Source organism: Nicotiana sylvestris, chromosome 4 (genome assembly GCF_000393655.2).
Source record: "Nicotiana sylvestris chromosome 4, ASM39365v2, whole genome shotgun sequence".
Classification (NCBI taxonomy): domain Eukaryota; kingdom Viridiplantae; phylum Streptophyta; class Magnoliopsida; order Solanales; family Solanaceae; genus Nicotiana; species Nicotiana sylvestris.
The window spans coordinates 147,104,680-147,110,636 of NC_091060.1; positions in this window are offsets into that span (position 1 = coordinate 147,104,680).

Genomic DNA, 5,957 nt, shown 5'->3' on the forward strand with positions numbered 1-5,957 from the left:
ATATTGATGGCTTGAGAGGGAGGATTCTAGAGGAGGCACACAATTCTCGGTATTCCATTCATCCATGTGCTATGAAGATGCATCACGACCTGAGACAATATTATTGGTGGTGAAGAATGAAGAAAGACATAGTTGAGTATGTAGCTAGGTGCCTAAATTGCCAGCAGTTTAAGTATGAGCACCAGAGGCCAGGTGGCCTACTCCAGTAGATGACTATAGCAGAGTGGAAATGGGAGCGCATTACTATGGACTTTGTAGTTAGGTTGTCGCTGACCTTGCGGATGTTTGATCTAATTTGGGTCATTGTTGATAGGTTGACTAAGTCGGCATACTTTATTCCAGTTGTGACTACGTATAATTATAAAGGTTGGCCCAAATTTACATTTAGGAGATAGTTTGGTGGCATGGTGTGCCTATTTCCATCATATCATATAGAGGCCCTCAATTTACTTTGCATTTCTCGAGAGATGTACAGAGTGAGTTGGGGACCCGTGTAGAGGTCAGCACTGCACTTCATCTACAGACCGACAGGCAGTCGGAGTGGACAATTCAAAGCTTGGAGGACATACTCAGAGCATGTGTGATTGACTTTGGAGGGTAGTGGGATCGATTCTTAACTTTGGTCAAGTTTTCTTACAACAACAATTATCAGTCCAGCATCAAAATGGCTCCATTTGAGGCTTTATATGATCGGCGATGTCATTCTCCCATCAGGTGGTTTGAGCCCAACGATGCTAAGTTATATGGTACTGATTTGGTAAAGGATGCCTTGGAAAAGGTAAAGTTGATTCAGGAGCGACTTCGCAAAGCATAGTCTAGACAGAAGAGTTACACAGATCAGAAGGCGCGTGATATATCATTCATGGTGGGCGAGAAGGTTCTATTGAAAGTTTCACCGATGAAGGGGATCATGAGATTGGGGAGGTTGCCTATGATCTTGCTTTACCTCCAGTCTATCAGGAGTTCATATGATTTTCCATGCATCAATGCTCCGGAGGTATCATGCCTACTTGTCACATGTGTTAGACTTCAGCACGATTCAGTTAGACGAGAAACTAGGTTATGAGGAGGTGCCAGTTGCCATTGTTGTTAGACAGGATCGCCAGTTGAGATCTAAGAGGATTTCCATGGTAAAGGTTCAGTGGAGGGGCCAACCAGTCAAGGAGGCGAATTGGGAGTTTGAGGAGGACATGCGGTGCAGATATCCACACTTATTCAACACTCCAGATATGAATCTAAACCGTTCGAGGACGAATATTTGTTTAATATGTGGAGAATGTAACAACCCGACCGGTCGTTTTGCTTTCTAAAACCCTGTTCCCCTAAATAAGACTTTCTGTACATGCTTTTACTATTTTATGACTTGCGGGGATGGCTAGTTCAGGAGTTGGAAGGGGTAGGGTTGAAATTAGAACACTTGTTCCCTCAAGCTTGGCTAAAAAAGGCAAGTTTAATTTCGTTCAACATTTTGAGAAAACAACCTCGGAATGAGGATTTGATGGTTCCATAGGTTTGTATGATGATTTCGGACTTAGGCATATGTTCGGATCGGGTATTGGATGACTCGGGGGTGTTTTGGCGCCTAATAGTGAAAGTTGGTTCTTTGAAGATTTTAAAAGTTCTTTAAATTTGGTTTAGAGAGGGTTTTGGTGATATCGAGATCTAAATAGGATTACGAGATAGGGAATAGTTCCGTAATGTTATTTAAGTATTTCACGCAAAATTTGATGTCATTTTGAGTAGTTTAAGTATGTTTCAACGCATTGGGAGTAAGTTGAAGAACTTGAAGATCATAGTTTTGATTCAATTGGTTTGGGGTGTGATTCTTAGTTTTAGCGTTGTTTGGTGCATTCTGAGAGTTTGAGCGAGTCGGTTTTATGATTTCAAATTTGTGGGTATGTTCGGGCGGGGCCTCGGGGGCCCCAAGTGCTAATCAGACGAGGCTCAGACCAAGTTAGAACTTGGGAGCAACAGTTGAAGCCTAGTTGCTGTCATAATTGCATCTGCGCTTGGCCGGCCGCATGTGTGAGCCCGCAGGTGCAATGGCTTGGCCGCAGAAGCGGTTCTGGAGCATTTGTCCAGGGACCGCAGATGCGGAGTTTTGTACGCACCCACAAAAGCGCATGTGTGAAAGGGAAGGGCGCAGGTACGGACCTAGGCGTAGAAGCGACACACTCGCTGTAGAAGCGGTCTCCCACCAGCAAAAGCGGCCCACGTTGGGCTCGAAGAGCTTCGCAGAAGTGGACCAAGCACTACAAGTGCGGTACCACAGATGCGGCCAAAGCACCATAGGTGCGAAAATTGTTGGGCAGAAAAGTTCATTTACTACGGGACTTAAGACATTTATAACATATTTCTCTCACTCTTTGGGCTATTTTTGGAGCTTCTTGAGAGGGATTTTCACCTAGAACTTGGAGGTAAGTGAGTCCTACCAATTGTGAGTTAAATACATAGTTTAAGGGTAGATTATAACATGTAAATTTGTGAAAATTATGGGTTTAGGTGAAAACATAGGTTTTTGATAAAATTGAGATTTAGCCACCAAATTGGTTATGAAATTTAGGGAAAATCATATATTTGAGTTCATGGGGTTATGGGTAACAACTTTCTTAGAAAATTTCCGGAATCCGGGCACGTGAGCCTGGGGTAAATTTTAGGGATTCTTCAAATAGGTTTGGGAAATCACTTTGATAGTTAGAATATGAACTTTTGAGCATGTATTGATTACTTTATGTAATATTTGACTAGTTTCGAGTCGTTTGGCACCAAATTTGGGGGTTTGAGCACAATCTTGGACGGGAAAGTAGGCCTTGAGATGAGGTAAGTCTCTTTTCTAACATTTTAAGAGGAAACTAACCCCATAGGTGAATTAAATAAATATTTGTACCTAATTGTGGGGGCTACGTACGTACAAGGTGACGAGAGTCCGTACATAGCTACTAATTATGCTATTATCCGGGTAGTCTAGGACCCATATGATGCTATACCTGCAATGTTTTTCCCTACTTGATAACGTAATTACTTAAGTCATGTTAGAGGTTGATAAAAGAATTGTAAAAGGTTAAATTTCACATACTTGAAGTTGTAAATGAGACACTTGAAGTTGTCAGATCTTGTTTTAATGATGCAAATAATATACATATGCAGGAAATTAATTACAATAAGTAAAGAAGACTGCTGGAGTGGTTCATGATGTATAAGGAAAGAAATTAATTAGCATACAATCGGCAAATTTGGAAAGGTCTCGCAAATCTGGGCAGAATCTAATCAACAAATCAATAAGCAATAACAACGATTAGCTGAGTTGGAAAGAATCAAATAAGCCTTGAGTAAAGGCACAAATCAAGGGCAGAATCACAGAAGATTGAAGGATACGAGGAGATTTGGTACGCGACCGCATTTTAAAGAACCAACAATCAAGGAGCAATCTTCATTCGTATCTCTGCTGAAGGAAAGAAATCAAGAGAAGCAACGACTCATTCCTTATTCTTGGAAATAATCAATTCTTTCCAGGGATCAAATCTCTTGGGTTGTCAAGCCTCTACCATCCAACAAAGTATTTATACCTCGTTGTAAACCCTAGTGTTCATACTTTGATCAAACCTAAATCACTCTTTTTATTCTACTGCAAACAAGCATTGTAGTTCACTAGGATTTGCTGTGTAACAGGTCAGGGAAAGAAAGAGAGCATAACACTGGTGAGGCATTGTATCCAAAACGAGTGCTAGAGAAATTGAGTGAAATTCACTACAACTGTACTCGGAAGAAACTCATTTACTAAAGAGAACTCCCTTACCACCCAAGGGGAGTGGACTATGATTCACATTGAATCCGAACCAGTATAAAATCCTGGAGTCTTTAATTCCTGCAATTATTTTCTGCAATTTACTTTTTGTTATTATAATAAGTCAACTAATAAGCAATTATTTTTTAAAAGAGTTACAATTCACCCCCCTCTTGTACTTTCAGAAGTTGTAAGGGCCGAACACCTCGGTAGCAGATAGATGCATCTATGGTTCATGTCATTCGACCCTCGATAGTTTACAGTTTAAATATTATGTTGGATCGGACCGTACGACCTTGGCATAAATTTCCCATGATAAATCTTTGGAACTATTCATAATTAATATTGCTTAAATGCCTTGGGATATAAACTGTTAAATAATGAAATTAAACTTGGGACTTAATATTCGCAAAAGGAGTATTTACTATTTCCTGTTATTGAGTTTTCAGTATTATTCATGTAATCCATGCTTAGTATATAATTATGATATATCATTGTTAGCCCATAGGAAGTGTCAAAGTCGACCCCTCGTCACTACTTCTTCGAGGTTAGACTGGATACTTACTGAGCAATGTTGTTTATGTACTCACACTACACTTCTGCACTTAAATATGTAGGATCTGAGGCAGGCACACCTGGTTATCCGTCCGTCGCACATGCTTGACTCTTGGTACGAGACTATACGATGAGCTGCCCTTCCGAGCCATTCTGCAGCAGCCGAAGTCTTCCTTTGTTATATTTTTTCTGTCTATTTCATATCAGACAGTGGACTAGAATTATTTTGTATATTCTACTAGAATACTCATACACTTGTGACACCGGATCTTGGCATACACTAGTAGACTTATGATTTTGAGTTGTAATTCTATGGTTATGATTGCATTTAACTACTTTCATTTTAATCATTTTAAATCTGTTATTCATTAAATCTTTTAAATTTAAGAAAGTTATTTACTTGAAAAACTTATAAAATGGGGAATCACTAGATTGTTCACTGCTGCTTGCTTAGCAACGGTGTTGGGCGCCATCACGGCCTCAAATGGAATTGGGTCGTGACAACATGGTATTAGAGCACTAGGTTCATGTAGGTCTCACAAGTTATGGGTAAACCTAATAGAGTCTCCTATTGTGCAGTTGATGGTATACTATCTTTCTCTTATTCTCTCACAGATGGTGAGAACAGGCACGACATATATTCCTGACCTGAGAGGAGCTACTCCCCCTGTTACTAGAGTCCGAGGTAGAGGCTAGGGTAGGGCACCAGCCCGAGGTAGGGGATAAGGACGTCCTAGAGTTTCTAGTTGCACCACCAGCGGATCCAGTGGAAGATCCCATTATTGAGGAGCAGGGCAAGGTGCTAGCAACAGAGCCAGCCCAGGTAGACTTCATGTCAGCACCGGGCTTTCAGGAGGTCATGGGTCGTATGCTGCGGTTCATGAATACTATGACTCTGGCTAGTTTATTTCCAGCAGACCCAGCCACATCTCAGGTGGGAGGGGGAGCACAGACCCCTACTACCCAGGCTTTTGGTCTTGCAACTGCCGTATATTAGACCCCGAGCACACTACTCGTAGGTGGAGCCCAGCCAGTTGTAGCAACTGCGGTCGGCGAGACGCAAACCTATTGGATAGATGAACTAGGTTACACCCTCCTGTCTTCGGGGGTGAGCGACATATGGATCCCCAAGACTTCATTAATCGGTGCAGGGACAGACTGCACAAAATGAAGATATTGGAGTCTCATGGGGTGGATTTCACTACTTTCCATTTGGAGGGCCTGGCCCATAGGTTGTGGCAGTCTTATCTTCTCGGCATGCCAGTAGGTTCTCCTCCCATAACTTGGGACCAGTTTACACATCTATTCATGGACAGGTATATTCCACCCTCTTAGAGTGAAGAGTTGCGGTTTTAGTTTGAGCAACTCCAACAGGGTCAACTGTCTGTTACCGATTATGAGGCGAGATTCTCTGAGTTATCTCACCATGCACTTATGATACTTCCTACTGACGCAAAGAGAGTGCGGAGGTTTGTTGTCGGGTTGCACTCAGGTATTCAGGCTACTATGACCCGAGAGGTGAGATGGGAAGTTCTTATCATCTAGTAGTGGAGATAGCTCGGTGGATTGAGGGTTACTGTCTAAGAGGTAGAGAGAAGATGCAGAGGGACAAGAGGGT